Raw genomic sequence first — 12,819 nt, forward strand, 5'->3', positions numbered from 1 at the left:
TAAAAATAATCCATGAGGCATTTAAAAATAGGAAGGTAGGGGCTTAGTATTTCCCTTCGAGTTATTAGATTATTTTTAAGCCTCGAGAAAATGGTAACAAAATCTGTAAAAGACCAAATAGTAATTGGAAGAAGCATAAATACCCAGTTAACTCAGTACTCTTTCTCTGTAGAAGAAAAGCCCATTACAAAAGCGGGAAAAGTCACTTGAAACAAGATAGCAGATGAATATTGTCCCAATTTAAGGTTTTTCCATTTTAAATGGGTAATTTACAAAATTTTACTTCATATACTGATTACTTCCTGTTTTGCCACTGTTGTATTATCTCAGCTGTTCATACCATGTCCCAGGTTTTCTATATACTTTCCCCCAAATTGAAGGGTTTAATTCTGCTTTCCGAGTGTGCTAGTCTTCATTAATACTAGTCACAGAGCTGATGTGGGTATTTTGTAATATAAATGCTTTATCCCAATGTTTTATCTATGGGTTCTAAGAAAAAAAGTGTTGTACAATATTTGAATTCTTTAATGTGGATAAATAAAAATGTTTAAGACAAAAAAAAAGACTATGCACCTTTGTTCTTTTTTTAAGATCTCTCTCTTTTTACCCAACTACAGACATGTTTATAATCACAGTTCTTAAACAAAGACAATATTATAAGAAAAGAAATTAGGGGCCAGTGAGGTGGCGCTAAAGTTAAGGTGTCTGCCTTGCAAGTGCTAGCCAAGGAAGGACTGTGGTTTGATTCCCTGGCATCCCATATGGTCCCCCCAAGTCAGGGGCAATTTCTGAGCACTTAGCCAGAAGTAATCCCTGAGCATCAAATGGGTGTGGCCCGAAAAAAACAAAAAAAAATAAGAAACGAAATTAAAAATAAATCTTCAGAAGCCGGAGACATAGAATGGACGTAGGCCATTTGGCTTGCATGGAGATGGACAGTGGTTCCAATCCCGGCATCCATTATGGTCTCCTGAGTCTTCCAGAAGCGATTTCAGAGCATAGGGCTATGAGTAGCCCCTGAGCACTGCAGGATGTGACTGAAAAACCAAAAATAAAATAAAACAAAATCAATTTAAAATATCTTCAATTCATTTTCTTTTTTACCTCTCCTCTTTTTCTTCATTCTCTTGGTCATCTCTTCTTCCCTTCTTCCTCCTCTTCTATTTCTTTCTCCTGTTCATCTACTTCTTCCTAGTCTACTTCCCCTTCTTCCTCTTTTTGTTCTCTTCTTTCTCCTCTTCTTCCTCTTCTTTTTCTTCTTTCTCTTCCACTTCTTCCTCCTTTTATTCTTCCTCTTCCACTTCTTTTATTCTTCTTCCTCCTCTGCTTTTTCCTTCCTCTACTTTTTTCTTTCTTTCTTCCCCTTCTTTTTCCTCTTCTTCATATTCTTCCTCTTCCTCTTCTCACACTTTCTCCAACTCTTCTTAATATTCTCTTCTGAGTCTCTGAGACTCCAATGATTCCTATGTTGTTCCTGTTGCATTTATCAAAGACTTCTATTTTCAACTGCTCACATTTTTGAGTAGTAAACTCATTGATCATTTGCTTTAAAGGTTCTTTTCCAATGTCTTCTGCTGTATGCAGTGGTTCTGCATCTGTCCATCCTCAGCTGCAGTTATGCCTTTGGAGAGGGTTTTCATTGAGGTGTTCATTTCATCCACTGAGATTTTTAGACCTCTTATTTCAGTTGTGAGTTCTTCACTATGGTCTGTTCAGATCGATCTATGCTTGCTTTGAGTTCCTTGAGCATCCCACTTATTAATACTCTAATTTATATGAGAGGCTTTTCAGATCATCTTCATTCCCTATTGTGGTATTATCATGCATTGCTTCTCCACTGTAACACTTCTATAGTGGTTTTTACCATGTGCTGTGCTGGGTTCATGGTTCAAACTTTTTAAACAGGGGGCTAGTTCACTGTCCCTCAGACCGTTGAAGGACCGAACTATAGTGAAAATAAAAACTATGAACCAATTCCTATGCACACTGCATATATCTTATTTTGAAGTGAAGAAACAAAAAGGAACAAATACAATAGTATTTTGAAGACCCCTGGTTTAGAAGATGAGGACAGCACGGAGTTAAGCAGAGTTGCTGCACTCTTCTGGCTCCACCATATTGGGTGGGGCCTGTACCGGGATTGGGTACTGGAGTTTATGTTCAATGGCATCTTCTTGGCTGCCTTGGGCAGAAAGGCAACAGGGAGCCAGGCAGCATTCTTTTATAATGGCTCTCCGGGTTTGGGCCCAGGAGATTGTGTTTGGTGGCTTCTTTTGGGCTGTCTTGGGCAGAAAAGCCTATGCACACTTTTGATGGAAATCTTGAGAATTTTTTCTTTTTTAATACAAGCATTTTAATTTTTTTCCTAGCATAAGATAGTTTCCTCAGGAAAAGAAATACCTGACATGTTCTATTAACAATGCCTCATTTTTCTCGGGGAAGGTTAAAGAATCATTTACTTACTCCATTCAAGTTTTTTTGGCCACACGTAGTGGTGCCAGGGGCACCATAGCACAGTGTGCACCAGAGGAACACGTGCACCCAGAATCTGCTGCAACTTCAAATATGTTCGGCATATGCTCTACTATATCAGCAGACTCCGCAACCACTGCACTCCGGATACTCAAGGGCAGTTAGGGAACATCCAGACCATTCCTGGCAGTGCTGACTTGCACTCGCATTCTTGTAGTCTAGGTGGGCTCAGCTGGACCTGGTGATACTAAAGACTCTACTGGAATCTGGCATTTGTGGCTCAGAAACCTTGACCAATGTAGTCCTTGGAATAGGGTTGGGGGTCAACTGAACATCAGCATCCCAACCCATGAATTGTAGATGACAATAGTGACATGGGAGGCAGAAAACCAGAGGACATGAACAGAGATTAGAACCACAAGGGACAGGCGTTTGAGACCCATCACTACATTACTTGTGGGAACCATTTTATCCTTATGCGATTGGACAGCCCTTTAGAAATGATACGCAAATGACTCAGTTGAGGGGTGCCTAGAGACATTTGCTTTAGCCCAAACTATGGGTCCTCAAACTATGACTCACCCACAGGACACCCGCAGCCTACTTATGACATTTATCCAGCGGGTTGGGTGTTTCTGCTGCTGCTGCTGCCAGTCCTACTTAGAAGCTGACTCATCCTGAGCCTGCAGTGCTCATGTGTGAGATGTGTGCTGCACTCTCCAACTCCCCACTTCTCTCAACTCTGATAAGTTTGTTGATTAAAATGTACTTTTTCTGCGTTTTAAATATTTATTTGTTTCATTTTCCTCAAAGTAATATGTTGTCCTGGAGCAGGATTTTCAGCTGGCACGGGCTGGCTCCTGGCAGACCTCTGTAAGTGCCAGGGGCCTCTTGGCCCGGCCTAGGGTAGGGGGCCTGGACCTGGGTCACCAGACCCCCCTCTCCCCCTTTCCTCCGGATCTTCAGGTGGGTTCTTGGGAGGACCTGATGGGGCACCTGGGTTTTCCCCACTCCCAGTTCAGCTCCAGACATTGGCCTAGGGTGGGGCTTGAAATACTGTCCTTTGGGCCTGGGAGAGCCTTCCTCCCTTCCTGGATCAGGATTTTCAGCTGGTGCGGGCTGGCTCCTGGCAGACCTCCGTACATGCCAGGGGCCTCTTGGCCCAGCCTAGGGTAGGGGGGCCCGGACCTGGGTCACCCGACCCCCCTCTTACCCTTTCCTCCGGATCTCCAGGTGGGTTCTTGGGAGGACCTGATGGGGCACCCTGGGTTTTCCCCACTCCCAGGCCAGCTCCAGAGATTGGCTTAGGGGGTGGAGTTTGATCTGGGGGGTGGCAGATAGCTACTCAGTTATACTCAGGCTGTCACTGGCAATTTCATACCAGTCTACATGTTGCAAGCCCCCGCGCGTACATATACTCCTCCCACCATCAGTACCCCAGATTTACCCTTCTTAACTTCAGTAACACACAGTTCTAATCTCAGACCAAAGACATACAGTGGATCTAACAATCCCAGAACTATTTAGAAGGACATAAATTGAACACATATTGAACACATAAATCTTTTGAATATTTTATGTGTATTTTCTTTAACAGCTATAACTCTATATATTCTTCTACCATGATGTTTCTATCCACTTTTCATCTTTTTCTTTTTGGTTTTTGGGTCACACCCGGCAGTGCTCAGGGGTTATTCCTGGCTCCAGGCTCAGAAATTGCTCCTGGCAGGCACGGGGGACCACATGGGGCGCCGGGATTCGAACCGATGACCTCCTGCATGAAAGGCAAACGCCTTACCTCCATGCTATCTCTCCGGCCCCAGATCCACTTTTCATTTTGTCTCTTCTTTGTAAGCTGTTCAGTAAGGATTGTTGGTGGAACTGTCCCTCAGTTTAATGCCTATGATTGAAGTATGTCATGGAAATTGCTGGTCTTGTTCCTATTGCCTCCAGATGGGCCAATAACGCTTCATGGCATTGATCCTTGTTTGTATAGACACATTATAATGGGAAAACACTATACATACAGATAAGTTCTTATCTAATAAATCTCAGTACAATGTACCTTACACCCTGAACATTAATATAATGACCTGGCACAGGCCTCTGAAGAATGGGCATCCTCCATTCACGCCAGAACCAGGCAACCTATCTACGAAACATCCAAGGTCTTTTATAGCAACAGCTGGAAGAAGTCCTCTACCAGGAAAGACACTACCAAGGGTCTGACATCGACCTCCTAACAAGAGACTTCCGTTTACACTGAGAAATTTGACAACAACAATGACCTGCTCTATAGGACATGGTTCTTTCTAGTGCCCCTTAAGTGTGAGGTGAAAAGAGAGGATGCTCTGCACCATCCTGACTGCAATATGGGATATGCAGACTCCAGGATCTTTAATACAGAAGCATGATACCAACAACAGAGACTATGTGAGGAATGGAGGTGTATTGCCACTACAGACGATGACTTGGATTGGACAAACTAGTTTGCCTGGAGCCTAGAGTCAGTCCTGTGCCAGGAAACTTCAGGGGTAGGGTTTCCTTGTATTTAGACCATAATTTTTCTTTCCATGTCCCTTATATTTTGGTGGGCCTATGCAAACAAATGCCACTCTAACACCATTTTTTACTATGTTCCCTCGACTCCAATCCTTAAGAAAAACAACAACCCACTAAAACTTTTGAGGTTAACTTAAACTAGTAAGCATGTGCATGGAACTAGATAAATGTACTTTGCCCTCAATGTTTAAGGAGTTACATAAGTCTAATGTCTTTAGATTATATTGTGTGCTGCTAAGAAATAGTATGTACTACAACTGGGGATTTGATGGACAAAGTAATTGTATTTATTGTATATGGGTTCAGTTTTGTTTTTCTTAATGTTCTTTGGCTGAAAGTTCAAGGCTGGGATATCATCAATGGGACTACCGAGAATTCTGTTTATGGGTGATTGTGCTTCCACTGTAACTTTACCCTGTCCTCTTTCTTTGCACCTTTGTTGTCATAATTAAAATAAAAAAAAGTAATATGTTGGAAGTGTGCATAGAAAGTGTTGTTTTCTATTTTTAAAAATTCCATTTTTAAGCTTTATTTATTTATTGATTTGTTGATTGTTCGTTAGTTTCTGGGCCACACCTAGAAGCACTCAAGGGTTTTTCCTGCTGATACACTCAGAAATTACCCCTGGCAGGCTTGGGGACCATATGGGATGATAGGAATATGGTTCTCTTCTGAGTGGGCCACATGCAAGGCAAATGCCCTACTGCTGTGCTATCTCTCCAGCCCCAAATTTGTTCTTTTCTAAAAATATTTGAATATTTTAAAATATATTAAAATATTTTCTATTTAAATTTTTTGTTTTGTTTGTTTGGGCCACACCTGGCAGTGCTTAGGAGTGACTCCTACTATGTGCTCAAAAATCATTCCTGACAGGCTTAGGGGACCATATAGGATGCTGGGATTCAAACCACCATCCTTTTGCATGAAAGGCAAATGCTCTACATCCATACCATCTCTCCGGCTCCATACTTAAAAATATTTTGAATTTTTTTGTTTGTGTTTTAGGGCCATAACCAGCCACGCTCAGAAGTCACTCCTGGCTCAGGGCTCAGAATTTGCTCCTGGCTCCGGATACCATATGGGATGCCGGGGATCAAACCTGCATCCATCCTGGGTTAGCTACACTTAAGGAAAATGCCCTACCGCTGTGCTACCACTCTGGCCCTATTTAAAATGTTTTAAAATGTTTAAAAAAATTTTTGTTGTTTTAGTAGTTTGGGTCATACCCAGCAACGATCAGTGGACACTCCTGGCTCTATGCTCAAAAATTGCTGCTTGGGTTGAAACCATTGTCCTTCTACATGCAAGGCAAATTCTCTACCTCCATGCTATCTCTCCAGCCCCTTAAAATATTTTAAAATTTTTAAACTATTTTTTTTTTGGTTTTTGGGTCACACCCAGCAGCGCTCAGGGGTTACTCCTGTTCTATGCTCAGAAATGGCTCCTGGGAGGCTCAGGGGACGATATGGGAAGCCGGGATTTGAACCACTGACCTTCTGCATTCAAGGCAAATGCTTTAACTACATGCTATCTCTCCGGCCCCAATTTTTTTTAAACTTTTAATTATTGTTCTTGTTACAGCTGTTTTATTTTGTGTTTGAACCCTGGCATCTCCTATGATCCCACGAGCCTACCCGAAGTGATTTTTGAAAGCCAGCTGCAGAGCCAGGAGTAACTCCTGAATGCAGCCAGGTGTGGCCCCAAAACAAAATATATAAAATTTAAAAGAAAAAAAGAGGAGGCTGATGTGGCAAGGTTTATTTTGTTTGCTTGTTTGTTTGTTTTTGCATAGGCACAGTAAGTATTGGGAAATTAGAAAGAAAACTTCGTTGGCCTATTCACTGACAGCCACACATCAAAATGCAATTAAGTCTCTTTACTACCAGCACAGCCTACATCGTAAGACCCAACCACAAGTCCCCAATACTTCAACATTATTCCCACAGGACACTCAAGGACGAAGAGAAGGAAAAATCTCTGATGGAAAAATAAGGCACCAGTCTCTCGGTGAAGGTCCCAGTGAGTGTGCGTAAGTGGGTCTTCTTGCTCATACTGTAGAAGGAAATCTCCTTCAACTCGTAGTCCAGAAAGATCCCGAAGCAGGAGACTGCAGCTTTCCCCCATGGGAAGCGGGGCAGGGTCAGTGACATGGTCACGGGCATCTGCCAGCAGTTATTGCACGGGGTCTGTGTGGCCCAAGTGCCCTGGAGAAGTCCTCGGTGCAAATGCCCAGACACCGAACTCGTAAGCCTCGGATCTCCACCTGCCAGAGTGCTGGCCACCCCGAAGACAAGGGCCCCCAGGACCGCCACGTGGGAGGTGTATGCACGGGGACACATGCCAGGGCTGGGCTGGGCGCCCTCCTGGCAGTAGCTGGCAGTTGTCTGGCAGGCAATGCAGAGATCCGAGTGAGCAGTCTCAGGGTCCAGCGTCAGGTACACCTGGAACTTGGCCCTCATGTTGCCCAAGCCAATGTAGCTGGGGGGCAGAGAGGGATTCTCCCTTTTGTGCTCCCAGGAAGGGGCCGTAAGGGAATACCGGACTCTGGCACTGGCTCTAGGCCAGGTGCAGGGCTCCAGCGTCCTGGAGGAGGTGGGCATCGGTCTGCAGACAAGCTTCTACAGCACCATGAGCAGCTCCTTCCCGATGCAGGCCTCCCTGGACAGCTGCTCTTTTGTGTTCAGCATGTGTCTCTAAAGACCGGCCCTTTGGTGCACCAGCTTCCTCCCAATGAAACGGTCCTGTTTCCTCAAGAACTGTGCCCATTGGCTGCCTTCCCGGGTTGCATTTTGCTTCTGCAGTTTCAACTGGCCTTTCAGCTTGGTGACTTCATCGTCGTTCCTTTCCAAGGCCCTTACTGCCTCCTACAGCTGCTCTCTCAGCTGCCATAGGCATGTCTTGAGCTTCGCCCTGTGATGAGCAGCGGCTTCTGCAATGGGAGTCAGGTGGTGGGCCTGGTGGTCAGGGGAGGCAGCCCACTGGCCACACAGCAGCCGTCCTTGAAGAACAGGTTCAGGGCCTGCTGGTGCCTCTCACAGTGGCCTCTGCCCTCTTCTTCCTCATCCTCTTCGTTTTCTTCCTGCTCCTTCTCACTGTTCTTCTCCCTCATGCACAGAATCTGCTGGACCACATCAATCATGTCCCCCAACTTCATGTTCTGGGGGTGACCACTTGTGCAGGGGTGCAAGCACACGGGGTGGGGCAGGGCAAGACATCATGCAAGTGCTCCCAGTGCTGCTGCAGGCATGAGCCACAACAGTTGTGGCCACATTCCAGGGTCACAGGCTCCTGCAGGAAAGCCTGGCACATGTTGCAGTGGGCCTCTGCTTGCAGCTCAGTCAGGGAGGCCACCAGGGCCATGGTCACACCCGCTGCCACAGGCAAAGGCAGGCCCAGGACTATGCAGAAGAGCAGGTTGTTGCAGCTCTGACCTCAGCTGCTCTGGGCCCTTTCCAGCCTTCCACAGGGCCTGGAGGGGAATCTGCAATTCATCCTCTGGTCGGTAGAAGGCGCCACTCCAAGTAGAAACCTAAGGCAATGTTGGGATAGAGATGAAAATACAGAGTGTGGAAAACTGATAAATCCACGAGGTACCCAAGAAGATAGCAGACCCTATGCCGAGGACCAATATCCAAACTTTTACTTATGATAGTTACCCATTATCCTGTACTCTGTCATAGAGCCAGGTACAAAGATGCCATTTCTTTTTTTTGGGGGGGGGCCACACCCGGTGGTGCTCAGGGGTTACTCCTGGCTCTCTGCTCAGAAATAGCTCCTGGGAGGCACGGGGGATCATATGGGACACCAGGATTTGAGCCAACCACCTTTGGTCCTGGATCGGCTGCTTGCAAGGCAAACGCTGCTGTGCTATCTCTCTGGGCCCAGATGCCATTTCTTGCTGCTTCCCCAACACCCCCTTTTTGTTCTTTAGCTCGAAGGTCCTCACACCCCTGGTGGCAGCTTGCAGCTCACCTGGATCCTGTGGTTGCTCCCCACTGTCAGATGTGGTCTCAGAGCTGGGTCCAAAGCAGGAAGGATGTGTGCACCTTTCCTGCAGGCTCAGGGCTCAAGGCTCAGGCCAAGCCACCAGCTCCTGAGATGCAGTGGACTGAGCATAGAACTCAGGGGATTTTATAGACCTTAGCGTGGGTCCTTCTGTCTCCCATTGGTCAAATTCCAACATGCATTCTTTCCAGGGAATTGATTGGCTTCTGGAGGCACTCCTTGATCCTATCATTTGCATAGGATGGAGACTTTCTTGGCCCCACCTCTCCCCTCACTAATCCTTTCTTTTTTTTTTTTTTTGGTTTTTGTGCCACACCCTGTGACGCTCAGGGGTTACTCCTGGCTATGCGCTCAGAAGTTGCTCCTGGCTTCTTGGGGGACCATATGGGATGCCGGGGGATTGAACCGCAGTCTGTCCTAGGCTAGCGCAGGCAAGGCAGGCACCTTACCTCCAGCGCCACCGCCCAGGCCCCTCACTAATCCTTTCAACTTCCCCAGGGACTAGGACACCCTCCTGGTTTTTTGTTTTTTGTTTTTTGTTTTCGGTCAAGGCTGCACTCTTGACTGTCAGCTATTAAATGGATATCTCCATTAGTTTCAAAGGAGAAATGATGTGTCGGGTTCTGTGAAATGTATTGTAGGTTTCTGTGGAAATCCTACTTACCACGTGGCATTTTCTATTTTGTTTATTTTTGTTTTGGAGCCACACTAGTCAGCGCTGTGGAGTTAATCCTGGCTTTGAGCTCAGGAATCATTCCTGGCAGATATCGGGAACCAAATGGTAAGCCAGGAATACAATCCAGGTTCATTCTGGATCAGTTTGATTCAAGGCAAATGCCCCACCACTGTGCCATAACTGTAGCCCCACTAATTGGCATTTTCTAGGCCAAAAAAACAACCAAATAACTATCTGAATGATAGTTTAGAGAAAACATTCTAATAAAATTTAATGTGTGGGGGCAGGAGAGATGGCATGGAGGTAACATGTTTGCCTTGCATGCAGAAGATGGTGGTTCAATCCTGGCATCCCATATTGTACCCTGAGCCAGCCAGGAGCAATTTCTGAGCATAGAGTCAGGAGTAGCTCCTGCGCATGCTGGGTGTGACCCAAAAACCAAATAAAAATTTCATGTGTAATATACATGAGAAAAAGTATTAAGATCAAGGATCTCAGGACTGGAGGGATAACACAGAGATTTGGGGCCTTCCTGGCAAGCAACTGATATGGTTTCAACTGTGGACATTCCATATGGTCCTCTGAAAATTCCAGGAATGACTACTAAGTGCAGAGTCAGGAATGACCCCTGAGCACCACTGAGTGTGCACCCGAAACAAAAAAATAGAAAATACAGTCAACATTTGGAGTGTTGTCAGTTCCACTGTTAGTTTCCATATTCTTGGGCTGATACCACTCTGGTTCTTCTTGGTTCTGTCATTCACATCAATAGATTTTTTTCTTTTATATTTGCTTTTCTATTCATCAATTTTATATCTTCAAGCTGTTTATGCAGATGGAATAATCTCATATTTGTTTTGTTTTGTTTTGGTTTAGTTGATGTTTAGAGCCACATCTGGCAGCACTCGAGGATCACTCCAGGCTCTGGGCACAGAAATTGCACCTGGCAGTCTCTGAAGACCAAATGGGATGCCAGACTGAACCTGGTTTGGTTCATGGGTCAGCAGCATGCAAGGCAGATGGGCTACTTCTGTCCTATCACTCCAGCCCCTCGTGTGTGTTTTTTATATATAATTTTATCTTTTAATATAAATCTGCAACAAAATTTTCATAAAATTCCAAAATCTCCATACTGCTTGAAAATGTTTGCCTTTGGGTTTTGCCATTTTATTGTACTTGGTTGACTAAACTTCATAGAAACTAAATGATGTTTTCATAAATTGAAGAATTGGGACAAATTCATGTCCTGTAAAAACAAATATTCCCCACCCTAACTCCATGATAAGGAACTCTAGAGGAAGACAAGTCCTAACCCTATTACAGTTTACTTTTCCATTCCTAGCTAACTCAATAATGGGGCTGGAGCAGTGGCACAAGTGGTAAGGCATCTATGCCTTGCACATGCTAACCTAGGATGAACCGAAGTTCAATCCCATGGTTTTCCATATGGTCCCCCAAGCTAAGAGCAAATTCTGAGCACATAGCCAGGAGTAATCCCTGAGCAACACCAGGTGTGAGAAAATAAAAAACAATAAAAAAAGAAATAAAATCAAAGTTCGTGTCCTCCAGGAATACAGAACCAGGGACTGAGTGAGCTTGGAAAAAGACATCCTTAACAACCTAAAGTTTGAATCAAATTAACCCTTGACAGCCAGGTTCTGTATCAGAGTATTCCTCGAAAACAAAGTTCGTTATCAGAGTATTCACCCAATAACCAGGTTCCGTATTAGAATATTTCTTGAGGACTGAAGTTTGAGTCAGAGATTCCCTGACAACCAGGAATATCCCTAGATGACCAAGGTTTGAATCAAAAATCCCCTCAACAACCTGGTTTCTAATTATATTATCCCTACACAACCGAAGTTGAGCCAGAAAAATTCATGATTAAGACAACTATATAATGAGATGGTTGCTCTCTTAATATCTGTTACTACTTGTAATTTCTATATAAACTGCTTGAAGATTTGACTCAGGGTCCTTGCCAAGACTTCCTAGTAGGATGTAGCTCAGACCTTGGTTAACCAAATAAACTCCCTTTTGCACCTTGCATTATAGGTTGTCTTTGACTCTCAGTGCCAACTCGAACAATCCAAATCTTCTAGAGATTCCATTGACTAATAATTTGTTTTCACCTCTTTTTTTAGCCTTCCAGCAATGAAAAATTTCTAATTAAGGAATGGAAGAGTTTTTGGTTTTGGTGTTTGGGGAGGGGTTGTTTATGGCAATATCTAGTGCTGCTCAGGGTTACTCCTGGCTCTCTGCTCTGTTACTAGCTCACACCTGGCAGTGATGAAGGGTTTTTCCTGGATCTGACCTTAGGAATCACTCCTGACAGGCTCAAGGAACCCTCTGGGAGGCTGGGGCTAGAAACCAGGTCAGCCACATGCAAGGTAAACACCCTCACTGCTAGGCTATTGACCCAACCCCATAAGGGTGTTTTTAAGTTTTGTCTATGTATATCACCTTTTTGAATACTTGCCCCAGTAAAAGACATAGAAATATATTTGGGTTTGGGGGCTGTTTTATGTTGTTTGGGGATTTCCCAAGCAGTACTCAGGAGGCCCAAATGTTGCCAAGTGGCCTGAAGAGCAAAGCAAGGAGATATTAACATGGTATTAGCAGGTATTAGCAGGGGGGCCCTTGGTGAAGGTACATCCTGGAGACTTGATTGTGAGATCCTCCCCCAAAACCACGAGGGCACAGAGGACTCTGCTCAAAACTTGGCCAGAAGTGGGCACAGGATAAAGATAGAGAGGTGGGGTAGGGTTATGATTGTGAAAAACACACCAGCACTCAGACTGCAGAAAGGTCTCTGACTTTATTACCCCAACTGGGTTACACAGGACAAACAAGGCAGATAAGTGGTCAAGGAACTTGCCATCAGCTCAGACAATGTTCATGGAAAACTCTATGAACGAGGAGCCAAGACCGAAGTAGAGCAGGAGCTTTCCCGAAAAGGTGTCATTGAGTGTGCAAAAGTGGAGCAGTTAACCGAATTGTAAAAGGCAACTTTTTCCAAGTCATAATCCAGAAACACGCCAATGCGGCTTAGTGCCTGGTGGACCCCAGTGATCTTCTGAAGTTGCCAGCAGCCGTCACCCGGG

This window comes from Suncus etruscus (genome assembly GCF_024139225.1).
Source record: "Suncus etruscus isolate mSunEtr1 chromosome X unlocalized genomic scaffold, mSunEtr1.pri.cur SUPER_X_unloc_4, whole genome shotgun sequence".
NCBI lineage: Eukaryota > Metazoa > Chordata > Mammalia > Eulipotyphla > Soricidae > Suncus > Suncus etruscus.